The sequence below is a fragment of the Pipistrellus hanaki genome (genome assembly GCF_964339955.1).
Source record: "Pipistrellus hanaki genome assembly, chromosome: X".
Lineage (NCBI taxonomy): Eukaryota > Metazoa > Chordata > Mammalia > Chiroptera > Vespertilionidae > Pipistrellus > Pipistrellus hanaki.
The window spans coordinates 3,116,435-3,130,571 of record NC_140524.1 but is presented as its reverse complement, the minus strand read 5'-3'; positions in this window follow the sequence as shown (position 1 = coordinate 3,130,571).

Here is a 14,137-nt window from a genome sequence, read left to right as displayed (position 1 = left end):
GAGAGAAAGAGAGTAATAAAGGACTTTCTCAAATTGTCAACAGGGGTTATCACTTTTTGTTATTTTAGCTGTTTCTAGTGGAATTTTTTTTTCTGCTGTAGAATAACTAGAATGTCTAGTTCTGTTCTAATATGACTGACCTTGACTTTTATGGGCTTTTGGATTAATAACTCTCCCCTGGTCTAACTTCTGTTCATTTATGAGCTTGTCATTCTAATATGGTTAGGACTCAACAGAAAGCTTTTTATCTTGGGTTTCCTCATTTGTAAAGCCCTAATGGCAGCAGGATTTCCTGTTCTTAGTACTTTTAGAACCCTTAAGACCTAATCAGAGTTAGAGTCTTACTTTTATGAAAACTTGGAATACGAATCATGGGTAATGGATAGGCTTTCTTAGATGTACAGTAAAAATTAGCCTAGAATGAGAAAGCAAAAATCTGCCTTGTCATTTGTCAAAATAAGATACAGATAAAAGCAGATGCAAATGATCAGGAAATAACATTTATCTCCAGGTCATCACAGCTGAAACATATCATTAAAACCTACTTTTTAAAGACAGAAAAATATGACAATTTCTCCATTTTATTTTATGATTCTAACATTAATATGAAAACCTGACAATTCTATATACTAAAGAGGGAATGTGCAAATTGACCATCACACCACCACAAATATGGCAGCGTCCAAGGCAAAGGGAGGGGTTTCTGTAACACAAGATGCCTGCACTCACAGCAGAGTTCCTGTAATAAGCCTTAACGAGCAATCAGCATGGACCTGAGGCTGCAAGCCCCCCACCCTGCTCCTGTGGGACTCGACGGAGGACCTGAGGCCATGCCCCCTGCCTGGCAGGGCTTGGCAGGGGTCCTCAAGGTGCACCACAGTGCCAGGCTGGGGGACCTCAGTTCGAGCCCCCCACTCCAGCTCCAGGCTGAAGTACCTCAGGCTACGTCCTCCACCTAGCAGGGCTTGATTGTGGACCTCAGACCATGCCCCCAACCTTGGTGCCAGCCCAGGAGACCTGAGGCCATATCCCCAACCCAGCAGGGCTTGACAGGGGACCTCAAGGTGAGTCCCCCACCCTGGTGCTGGGCTGGTGGGCCTCAGGCTGCCCTCCCCACCCTAGCCCCAAGCCGGGTGACCTCAGGCCAAGTCCCCCCACCCAACATTGTGCAAGGCTGGGAAACCTCAGGCCATGTCCCTGACCAGTGGGGCCTGAAAGGGGATCAGAAGCCGCACCCATCCTGGCACTGGGCTGGGAGAACTGAGGCAGTGCCCCTGCCTGGCAGGGCTTGATGGGGGACCCCAAGGTGTGCCCCCATCCCAGCCTGGGAAGGTGCATTTCCCCACAGAAATGGGCATTTCCTCTACAGGAAAATAATGTCTCCCACATGAAGAAGAGTTCCCCCACAAGTAGAACAGTTCTCCTGCAGGAAGGTGTGTTCCTCCACAGGATAATGTATTTTCCACAGAGGAATGTGCATTCCCCTCACCCCCAGAAAGAAAAGCTCCCCCAAAGGAAAGTGCACTTTCCCAACAGGAAGGAGGGTTTCCTCATAGGAAGTTGCATTTCCCCCATAGGAAGAAGGGTTCTCCCACAGTAAGATACATTCACCCACAGGAAGATGGGTTTTCCCACAAGAAACTGCAATTCCCCCAAAGGAAGAAGGCTTCCCCTTCAGGAAGGTGTGTTCCCCCCACCCCCCAAGGAAGGAGAGTTTTCCCAACAGGAAGACTTTTTCCCCCCACAGTAAAAGGGTTCCACCACAGGAAGGTGCGTTTCCCCCACAGGAAGAAGGATTCACCCAGAGGAAGGTGCATTTCCCCCACAGGCCGGAACGTTTCCCCAACAGGAAGAGGGTTTCCCCCATAGGAAAGTTCACTATCCTGACAGGAAGGTGGGTTTCCCCATAGGAAGTTCCATTTCCACCACAGAAAGAAGGGTTCCCCCAAAGGAAGGTGCATTTCCCCTACAGGAAGATAGGTTCGCGCAAAGGAAGGTGTGTTTCCACCTCCCAAGAAGGTGTGTTTCCCCCACAGGAATATGCGTTACCACACAGGGAAAAAGGTTACTCCACAGGAAGGTGCAGTTCCCCCACAGGGAGAAGGGTTCCTCCACAGGAAGTTGCATTTCCCTCACAAGAAGAAGGCTTCTCCCACAGGAAGGTGCGATTCAGCCACAGGAAGGAATGTTTCCCCTACTGGAAGAAGAGTTACCCATAGGAAAGTGCACTTTCCTGATAAGAAGGTGGGTTTCCTCATAGAAGTTCCATTTCCCCCACAGGAGGAATGGTTTCCCCAAAGTAAAGGGTGTTTTCCCCATAGGAAGATGCGTTTCCCCCCCAAAATAAGGTTTTTACCACAGGAAGGTGTGTTTACCCCAATAGGGAGCAGCATTTCCCCCACAGGAGGAGGGTTTCCCCCAAGGAACCTGCTTTTCCGCCACAGGAAGGAGGGTTTCCCCCTTAGGAATGTGCATTTCCCCCACAGGAAGGATAGTTTCCCCCACCCAATGCAGCATTTCCACCACATGAAGTTGTGTTTCCTCCACAGGAAGGATCATTTCCCCCACAGGAAGGAGCATTTCCCCCACAGGAAAGAGCGTTTCCCCCACAGGAAGGAGCGTTTCCCCCACAGGAAGGTGTGTTTCCCCCCACAGGAAGGAGCATTTCCCCCCACAAAAAGGAGCTATCCCCCCACAGATAGCAGCATTTCTACCACAGGAAGTTGCGTTCCCCCCACAGGAACAAGTGTTTCCTTCACAGGAAGGTGTGTTTCCCCCACTAAAAGGAGCGTTTTCCCCACATAAAGCAGCATTTTCACCACAGAAAATGACATTTCCCTCATAGAAAGGACCGTAACCCCCAAAGCAAGTAGCTTTTCTCCCACAGTAAGGAGCATTTCCCCCACAGGAAGAAGCATTTTCCCCAGAGGAAGTAACATTTCCCCCACATGAAGGAGCATTTGCCCCACAGGAAGGAGCATTTCCCTCATAAGAAGGTGTGTTTCTCACACAAGAAGGAGCATTTACCACACAGGAAAAACGTTTTCCCAAAAGGAAAGACCATTTTCTCCACAGGAAGTCACATTTCCCCCATAGGAAGTCAAGTTTCCACCACAGGAAAAAGGATTTCCTCCACAGGAAAGAGCATTTCTCCCATAGGAAGAAGCGTTTCCCCCACAGGAAGATGCATTTCCACCTCAGGAAAAAGTGTTTCCCCTACAGGAAGAAGCATTTCCCCCACAGGAAGGCTTGTTTCCCCCACAGGAAGGAGCATTTCCCCCACAGGAAGAGGGGTTCCTCCATAGGAAAGTGCAATTTCCTCATAGGAGCTATTCTGGAAACTAGAATGACAGTGAGTCCTCTAGAGCAGACCCCTGAAGAGAAACAGTGACCTCTCATCAGAGAGCAAGCCCAAGGCAACCTCACAGGGAGGGTTTCATGTGAATAAAAGCCTGATGGCACTCACCTTTTTTCTTCATATCTTTTCACTAAATTCACAGGCTTCTGTGCCCTCTGGCTTCTGATCTATTCAGATCACATTCTTGGGGCAAAAAGCAGTAAGGGAAATGGTAGAAAACTGACATGGATGGCACAGAAAAATATCCAGCACATGTATCATCAACAAAACCCTTGGGCATTGATCTGCCTTTTGGTTCTCCTCATGAATACATGCATGTCTGATTTATATATCTCACTAGACTGAATGTTTCAGAAGAAGAGATTGCTTTACCCAGCTTTGAATCCACCAAGCCTAGACACTAGAAGTTTTCAATGAATTTAAAAAAAAATATATATTTTATTGATTTTTTACAGAGAGGAAGGGAGAGGGATAGAAAGCCAGAAACATGGATGAGAGAGTGACATGGATCAGCTGCCTCTTGCACACCCCCTACTGGGGACATGCCCAAAATTCAGGTACATGCCCTTGACCAGAATCAAACCCGGGACCCTTGAGTCCGCAGGCCGAAGCTCTATCCATTGAGCCAAACCAGTTTTGGCAGTTTTCAATGAATTTAACTGGCCATGTTTACCTTCATCTTTCCCTGTCCTTCCCTTGACTTTGGAAGTTCCCTTTCTTCCTTCCTTCCTTCCTTCCTTCCTTCCTTCCTTCCTTCCTTCCTTCCTTCCTTCCTTCCTCCCTCCCTCCCTCCCTCCCTCCCTCTTTCTTTCTTTCTTCTTTCTTTCTTTCTTTCTTTCTTTCTTTCTTTCTTTCTTTCTTTCTTTCTTTCTTTCTTTCTTTCTTTCTTTCTTTCTTTCTTTCTTTCTTTCTTTCTTTCTTTCTTTCTTTCTTTCTTTTTCTTTCTTTCTTTCACGAAAAAAACCATTGAAACCTGTAAAGAATTTTTTTTATGAGTTTATTTGAGCCCAAACTGTCGACATATGCCGGGAAGCAGAACCTCAACGGATTGAGATAATGCTCCGAAGAATGGCGGGTTACATTTCTCAATTTATACACCGAAATCAAAGGAGGGACATAGGTGGGTTACATGAAATTCATTGGTGATGGAGTAAGGAGGTGGGAGAAAGCAAAGCGGTGGGAAAGTCCTGGGATTGGATAAGAAGTAAAATGATGGAGGTGTACTCAGGTGAGTGCAGGAACAATTAACAAGATAAAGAAGGAATTTGAGGCATCTGTCCTGGCGCCCACCACATTTGGTTGTTCCCCAGGGGCTCTGGAAAAGGGGAAGTTACAAGTTACCCAGACATTTCACAGATATGTTATCTTAGAGGCAGAAAGGCAAATGGGCTCAGTAAAAGATTAAAGTTGATCTTTGTCTGGGAGAATATCTGGGACTTGACTACCTACTATAACCTGTTAGATATTTAATTTTCAAATCATCTTTTGTCGTTATCTTAGGTCTCTGGGTTTGCAAGACCGCCACGCAGGCCTTCCCTGAGCTTGTCAGGTTAACATGTGGCTTTTTTCTTTCACACTTTCTTTCTTTCTTTTTTTTTTTTTAAATATGTTTTATTGATTTTTTACAGAGAGAGGGATAGAGAGTCAGAAACATCGATGAGAGAGAAACATAGATCAGCTGCCTCCTGTACACCCCCCACTGGGGATGTGCCCGCAACCAAGGTACATGCCCTTGATTGGAATTGAACCCGGGACCCCTCAGTCCACAGGCTGATGCGCTATCCACTGAGACAAACCAGTTTTGACATGAAGTGCCCTTTCTTGAATAATTGCATCTTGAGGACCTTGATCCTGGTGTCTCTCCCTTGACCCCAAGCATATGTTACTGTAAGTGACAGAACGCTGAGCTTAGTCCTGAATTGAGGCGAGGACCTAGAAATCAGAGCTAACTTCTATCTCATGGGGATGTCATACACCCATCGTGACTATAGTCATTAATACAGCTGAAAGTTGCTAAAAGATTAATTCTTTTTTTAAAAAAAATATATTTTATTGATTTTTTACAGAGAGGAAGGGAGAGAGATAGAGAGTTAGAAACATCAATGAGAGAGAGTCATTGATCAGCTGCCTCTTGCACACCCCCTACTGGGGATATGCCCGCAACCAAGGTACATGCCCTTGACCGGAATCGAACCCGGGACCCTTCAGTCCCCAAGCCGACGCTCTATCCATTGAGCCAAACCAGTCCCGGCTAAAAGATTAATTCTTAAAAGTTCTCATCACAAGACAATTTTTGTAAGTTTGTATGTGATAGGTGATAACTAGATTTATTGTGGTAAACATTTTGCAGTGTGTACAAATATTGAATCACTATGTTGTAAGCTAAGACTAATATATTGGCAATTATACATCAATAAAAAATATATTGGAAAAAATTGTAATTTTTATTGTTGACACTATTGCAGATATGTTTTCCTCCTCTTTGCCCACCCAACCCACACCCCTCCCCTTCCTCTGGCTATCATCACACTGTTGTCTGCATCTATTGGTATATGTTCTTTGGCTAATCCCTTCACATTCTTTCATTTGTACTCCCTCCACCCTGACAGCTGTCAGTCTGATCCACCTCTCCATGCTTCTGTTTCTGTTTCATTCATCAGTTTATTTTGTTCCTTAGATTCTACATATAAGTGAGATCATGTGATATTTGTCTTTCTCTGACTGGCTTATTTCACTTAATAAAAATAATCTCCAGGTACATTCATGCTGTCACAAAATGTTAGATTGCCTTCTTTTTAATATCTTTAAATTGATTTTAGAGGGAGAAAGGGAGAGGCATAGAGAGATAGAAACACTGATGAGAGAGAAATATCTATTGGCTGCCTCCTGCACAATCCCCTTCAGGGACCAAGCCTGCAACCCAGCATGTGCCCTGGCCAGGAACCAAATGGGTGACCTCCTGGCTCATGGGTCGATGCTCAGCCACTGAGCCATGGCTTGGCATATTATTTTTTATGGCTATATAGTATTACAGAAAAAAATTAAATGCTAAGCACATGGCACTTAGCACACAAAATGCTCTAAAAAAAATGCTGGCTGTTCTCATTAGGGGGGAGATACAATATAAAAGGTGGAGTTATGGTCAAAAAAGGTCCTTGATGTTTAAGGCTTTGCTAGGCTTAGAGGAAAAACACACAAAATAAATGTTTCTTGTATAAAAAATGTAAACCAGCTAAACTTATGCGTGCTCTGGGCAGCTGGCAGGACTTTCCCGCTAGATGGTCTTTTGCTGCCATCTGCTGGTATCCTGTCACCACCCTCAGGGCTCCTCAGGAAACTGAATACAGTGGCACCTCCACTGCTGAAGTTGTCCAGAAGTAGAATAGACCTTGTTCATAAACAAGCTGACCATGCTGGTCCTGGCCCCTTCTTCATCATAAAGCAGGAAAAGCAAGTGTTCTTTTTTCTTAATATATATTCATATTGATTTCAGAGAGGAAGGGAGAGGGAGAGAGAGAAAAATCTTTGGTGAGAGACAATCATTGATTGGCTGCCTCCTGCATGCCCCTCACTGGGGATCGTGCTCCGCAGCTCAGGCATATGCCCTGATCTGCAACTGAACCCTGACCTCCAGGTTCATAGGTTGAGGCTCAACCACGGAGCCACGCAGGCCGGGTAGAAAAGCAAGTATTCTAAGATGCAGTAAAACAAAATTGTTCTAGTCTTTAATTACAAACGCTAAATCTTGACTTTATCCTGTTCTATATAGTATATTTTACACTATAGATTTTTAATTCATTTTTTATTGATTAAGGTATTACATATGTGTCCAATGCTAAGAAGTGAAACACTGCAGGTATACTTAAACTTCCTTTATCCTCAATCTCAATACCATTCTCTTTCCTCCTTTCCCACAGGTGACACTGTGCTGAAGTTGGTGGGTTTTCTTCCATTGTATATTTTCATAGTTTATTATATACTTGGTTTTCCAGAAACAAAATATAGTATCGTGCTCTTATGTTCACATAAATAGTATACTGTGGGTGTCATTCTGAAGTTTGCTTATTTCACTCGATTGGTTTTAGGATTCATTGATGTTACTGCATATAGCTCTTGTCCATTTAGTTTTAATGCTTTATCCTGTTTAAGCATATACATATGACATACTACTATCCTCTCATTGTGAACATTTAGGATGCTTCCAGTTTTTGTTGCTGTTACAAATAATGCTACCATGCCCTAGCCAATTTGGCTCAGTGGATATAGTGTTGGACTGCGAACCAAAGGGTCCCGGGTTTGATTCTGGTCAAGGGCATGTACCTCAGTTGCAGGCTCCTCCCTGGCCTGGTCCCTGGTCCCAGCACAACTAATCAATGTGTTTCTCTAACATGGATATTTGTCTTTCCCTCTCTCTAAAAAAACAAAAATCAATGAGAAAATATCCTGGGTGAGGATTTTTAAAAAATAATAATCAGAAATAAAACACAACAAAAAAAATAATGCTGCCATGAACAGCCTTGGAACATAGTATCTTGAGCATATATACCCTGGATTAGAATTGCTGAGCTATAGACCATGCACTTCATCACGTTTACTAGATATTATTAAAATGCTCTTGGTATAGAAAAATCCCACTTCAAATTGCAACAGTATTTGCAAGTTCCCATTTTTCCATACTCTTGCCACCAATTGGCATTAGCCATTTAAATATTTGACAATCTGCTGGATATTTAATGTTACCTCATTATTTTCATTGTCATGATTCTTAGGAAAGATAAGCACTTTTTCTCATGTTCATTAGCCATTTGGGGTTTCTTTGCTATTATAAAAATCTTAGAACTGGCTCATATTTTAGAACTGAAAGGGTTCTAAAGCATAGCAGACCTCGGAAAGCTTGTGATGGGTGTTGACCCGTTCACTTTCCGCAGCATTGAATAAGAGCAGCACAATTCTGTTTTCTAGCTTGCTGCCACTAGATGTCAGCACTGCACCACGGTCTTCAAGTCTTGCTTTGCCTGGAACTTATTTTCTTTAAGATTCAAGATGGTGGGTCTTAATCACAAGGTAACTATGGATTTCTGGACATTTATGTCAACAGCTTGTAAAAATCAAATACACTTAAGCAAATGCTATTATCTTTGGAACAGCATTTGAAAGCAACTTAAGGTCTAAGTAAGTAAACATTAGATTTGTTTTCTACTGTGCCACTCTTAAACGTAGATGATAAAATATTAAAAGCAAACATCCTTTGAGTGGTTATATACCAGGAACTGTGCCAAGCACTTTTCACATGTTTCCATGTAATTCTTACTACATTTGTGTGTGGGGTTAAGTAAATTGCTCACTAGAACACAGAGAGTGAAATGTCACAGCTACGTCTTTCAACAGGAGCAGACCGGTTCCACAGTTTATATTCCCCGCTAGTATGCTACTCTGGATCTTAACATATATAGTCCTGAAATCAACCTCCCCTAAGGAGTTTGTGCTTAGGGCAAAAATAAACTTGAGCTAACAAGGGGGAATCCTTTCTAAAGCTGTTTCCTTGTGGCATTGACACATCTGCTTATTTCTGAGGTCAGCTGTATCATCTAGTTAGTAGCAAGCCTTTAAAAAAATCTTCCTTCTTTCAAAATCAGTTTCTGAAAAGAAATGAACCATTGTTGTCACTCTGCCTCTTTGCAAACTTGCTATGCATTTCGCAGCATCCAGGAAGAAAATACTTGTTTGCTAACGCTGCATGTGTTAATGTAATTTCCAGCAACTCAGTTCCCCTCCCACTCCCCAAAGACTCCAAGTCCTCATCCCTATTCTCTTACTGGATCTGGATGTTCAGCTTAGAATCATCTTTGCTAATTTTCACTAGTGATTAGGCTTCCTTTCGAAACTTTGTGCTGCTGTGTGTGGGGGGGAGTGAAGTGCAGATTAACAAGAAAATAGCAAACAGAAATGTATTGACCTGTAAACCTCATGTATACATGGGAGATAGCCAGGAAAAATTACTAACTCTTTGAAATGGCTTAGAATTTAGGCTTAAATCCATCTTTCACTAAAGACTAGAAGAATGAAGACATGGAGGGAGACCAGTTCTGGGGAGGTGACCCAGAACAGCACGGTAAATAAGGGTAAGTTTAAGTCCTTGTAGATTTAAGACTCTTGTGATTTAGCATCATCCTTCTCTTCCTGGTACAGAGAGGAAGACACAGTTACAAATGGAAGTTTCCTTTACAAATGTAAATGCCCCTTAAGGAAGAGTAACTTCTCTATTTTCAGTTTATCTTGTGTCTGCTGCTACTTAAAATAATCAGCTCAAATTAATCCTTATGCTAACGAGGCCTATTTTGAGATGGACTATTCTACTCCCCTTCAGCTGTTCTTTGACAGACTGGTGATACTACTTCTCGCAGTGAAACTGAAATTTGCCATAAAAGACACTTCTTGGGCATCACTGTCAATGTTCTGGGCTTTTCTGGCTCTGACTCTTCTCTTACAAGAGACTTAATACCAGTAGAATGTCTCTTGATCAAAGGACATGAAGAAGGTTTAATGCGATGAAGCAATGAAACTATTTTTATCCTGGTCCTGATTGGTTTGGTTATCATGGCAATCAGGGAGGTGTATTACTTGGATCTCTCTTTAATAAAAAACTTGCCGATCCACTGCGAGGTGAGGGGTGCAGCTAGCTGAAAGCCTCCAGCTGTAGCGCCTTTAAGATCCATTGCAGCATTTGAGCCAAGGCTGAGCTCTTTTCCAATAGCCCCCAGACAGCAACTGAGCATGGCGGGGACATAGTAGGGCTTGGCTATTTCTTCCTAATGTGAGATCCAGCTTCTTCCTTCTTTCCTTTCACAGGAGTCTCACTGGCATCAGGATCTGAAGTCTTTCTGTGTTTAATCCTGCCTTCTCCCCATTCATCTTTCTCAGTCATTACTACCCAACACACATCTTATTCTCTGAACTCATTCTCAGTGTCTTCGTACCAGAGACCCTAACTAATGCCATTATACTATGGGTAAAGCTATCTATTTCTTGTACATAGTGATTAGGACACAGGTACATGTATTATAGCATAGATGATGCTAAGAAAATCAAACTATGAGAAATGGGTAAGGATGAAGCAATAGCCCTTAGGGGTAACTGGCAGTTACATTTAAACCATCAGTGCCTGAAACTAGCAGAGCAGCTTAAAAAGACTGAAATTATTGGTTAGATAGTTGCCCTGTGCCTGAATGTGTTTTCCCCTTTATTTAGAGGGGATTGCTCCAGTTTTTCTTAACAAGGTCAAACCAAACCTCTTACTATGTAATTATTAATGCCTGTTCTGTCTGTGGACTGAACTGTGTGGGTGTCCACCACTTTCCCCTAACTCTAAGTAAGAAAGAGAATCCTTTTCACAATTGCCATGATTGTCAATTTCTGATTGCCATGATAACCAAACCAATCAGGACCAGGATAAAAATAGTTTCATTGCTTCATCGCATTAAACCTCCTTCATGTCCTTTGATCAAGAAAATTAACTCACAAGAATAAAAGTGAGAAGTTCCTGTCCTGAAAGTTTCCTATTTCGAAAGACATACTGTGGACATATCATGTTTCTTAATAATGAGAAGAATAATTTATTTCCTCCACTCCTGAATAGTTATTATTTAACTGGGAATGAGGCCACAAAATAGGTCAAAAGGACATAATCTGCAGCTTCTGCACATGGTGATAAAAATAATATGCTTTGGGTTTTTATAATCATCTTAGGTAGCTACTGGCTTGTTACGTTTGATATGCCCTACAGGTTGTCCTCTCTGACACTGAACCCGAAGTTATGGCCCTGTGTTTAAGTGTCCCACAATTACCTTCCTTGGGATGTTAATTATCAACTTGGATTTCTCTCTCCTGGATGACTCAGTGGGCTATAATGGCCTTGACGGTAAATACCTATGGCAGGGTTGCAAAGCAATCATCTCCATAAAGGGGGACTGGATCACTAAGACGGAAATGGTCCTATAAATCCTAGTGCCTGACAGGACCCAGGGAGGTACTCCCTCCACCTAAGAGAAGACATTTGGCAGATTCAGCACAATCTGCTTTATGGAACTAGAATTATAGTGCTTTACCACAGCTGACTTATCTGTAGGAAAATGTGTCGGAAAGAATGATTTTCCCTTGAAATCTACTTCTCTTGCTCCTTCACTCACTGGTTAATGTTTCAGTTGTGTCTTCCAGAAAGCAGAAACTGAGATGGAATGAAAGTGCAGGTCCTCAAATAATGTGGTTTTGTTTAATGTCGTTTCATTATAATATTGATGAGATGCCATAGGAACTTAACTCTTGTTTATATCAATTAACCTACGGTAAAATTGATTTTGTTTTGTCATTTTGCTTAAAGTCACAGAGTCTATCGATGATGTCAAGTGAGGACTTCTGCAGTTTTGGGGGAATAAATGCCCGTGGAAAGTAAGACAGAGGAAGCAGGATTGGGTATGTGAGAACAAACAAGTAATCTTTTCTATCAGAGAAGGGATTTTAGGCAGCTGCCATTTTGGCTCAAGAGATTTGCAGCTCACCTGGGGGCTGTCATTTTGAAACAGCAAAGGTCAACCCCTTCCTTTAAATTAGCCAATCACACAAGAGCTCTGTGACCAATCAAGAGTGAGGGACAGATCACGTGCATCAGAAATATTGTAAAAGCCTGAGCAGACTACCTGCTCAGCGTACATGCTGCCATACCCTCCTGAAGGAGTAAAGATATTGGCCTTGCTATCCGGCTTCCAAGTATCCTTTGTGTTCTACCAGGACCCCTGATTTAAGGGGGCTCACCTTATTTCTAAGGTAGGATGCTGAGCTGATTCCTGGGGACTGAGAAGCAGGACTGAGTAGAAGAGCTTCAGACCATGATGCATGTATGAACCAAGTTTTGGCCAACCTAGTGGGGCCGCTCATTAAAGGAGTCTCACATTGGATGTGAATGACCAGCTCTATTGCCCCTGCCATGCGCATGGGCAGTTGCAGCTTCCCGGGAAGCCTGGCTTTGGCTCGAAAGAAGGAAACTGTCCACTAACTGCAGTTCTCACAGCTAAATGACACCCATTGAAAGGAGATCTAAGTGATACACCTCCATTATCTCTACATGGGGTGTCATCCTTCTGTGAGTGCAAAATGGGGTCATTTTTGGGTTACTCTCATGAAATACTTAATGCAGAAATAATGACAGGGTAGTAAATATGACCTCCCAGAACCTCAAGGTCGGGGATTGAGATAAATGACACTTGGGGGAAACCTAATGCTTTGGGATCCTCCGTGCTCTACCAGTACCAGTTGGGTAACCTTTCAAAAGTCATTTCTTAATGTCTCTGAGACTTGGTTTCCTGATAAATGAAATGGAAAATTTATATTGAAATATAATTGTGAGGGTTAAATTTGTTTTTAAAATTCTCTTTGTAAAGCACCTGCCATGATTTTTTTTTAGTGCCTTCTCTTTCTCTTGTTTTAGGTGAAAGCTGACCTTCAAATTAAGCTCAATTAGCCTGACTAAGACCAGTTTGGGAGCTGGTGGTTCAAGATTAGGAAGGCCTGATTATTTTACGGTTATTAAAATCAGATGTTTTAATAAGTATTCCCATATTGGGTTTCTTCCACTTGCAACCAAAAATTAGATAAGGCATCAGAAGAGTTTATTGGCTTGTGTAAGCGATCTGTAAGGCCAGAGTTAATAATTGGTTTAGCAATAATTAGAACCAGGGGTTAAAATGCCAGAGAACCTTCAACTCTCCACCGTCCTTCTCTGCTTCCTTGTTTCAGCTTTATTCTCTCAGGATATCATTCTTTCCAAGGGGAGAAAAAAAAAAGTAAGGCTCATATTTCTTTTTTGGTGAAGCTGGTAAGATGTATTTATGTGAATCTTAGAACTGTGTCTCCTTAATTATAATTTAGAAAATCCTGTTAAGGGCAATTGTCACCCAAATCAGATAGACTAGGGAGGGTAGAGAAGTTCATCAATGAATAGTTTACCCAAAGCCACTGCCTTCAAGGTCAGCACCTCTGAACTAGAGATCTTCACTCTACCAGACTGAAGATGAAGCAGGCATAGCTTCTGCATCATCAATTTTCTTTTTCCATTTTAACCTTTACAACGAGCTGTAGAATTTATTGCGGTGAGGTGTACAGTTGGACTCGAAGCTATTATGTGATTAAGAATAGTCACCTTGTCTTTTAAAAAAGACATTTTCTCTTAATTTTTTTCTATACGTGTTTTTTTTTCTCCCATAAGTTTACCCTGTTTTAACAGAAAGGATGAGGCTCAGTTATCTGGTGATATCTTAGGTTGTGTTACCCCAGAAGGATGAGGAGGCAAGGGTTTGTTTATTTGGGAGACAATCCCGGTGGTCACAGGAAGGGGAATGGAGAAGGGAGATGGAGATGGTCCGGAAGCCAGGAAAGTGGGCCTTAATGATCAGGTTACTGACTGTGAGCAGCTGGGTTTCAGCTCCTCTGGGAACCTCAGGAACATGGTGTTCTATGTTAAGGGGCAGGGAGACTAGAATGTTTACCTAACAAACTGTCAGTTATGGAAGGAGGGCTACTTCTGAGGGTGTTGACTCTGTTGAAGGAGGGCTACTTCTGGAGGAGTGGTTTTCAGCAGCCAGAGAAATGTCTTAGGCACAGAGTTACAGGTTCTCTCAGTTGATTGCTGGGTTGGCATGCACTAGAATACTGAATATGTTATTTATCTTTTGTCACATAAATTATCCCCACATTTTGTGAATTAATAAATGCCTATTATTTTTTTCA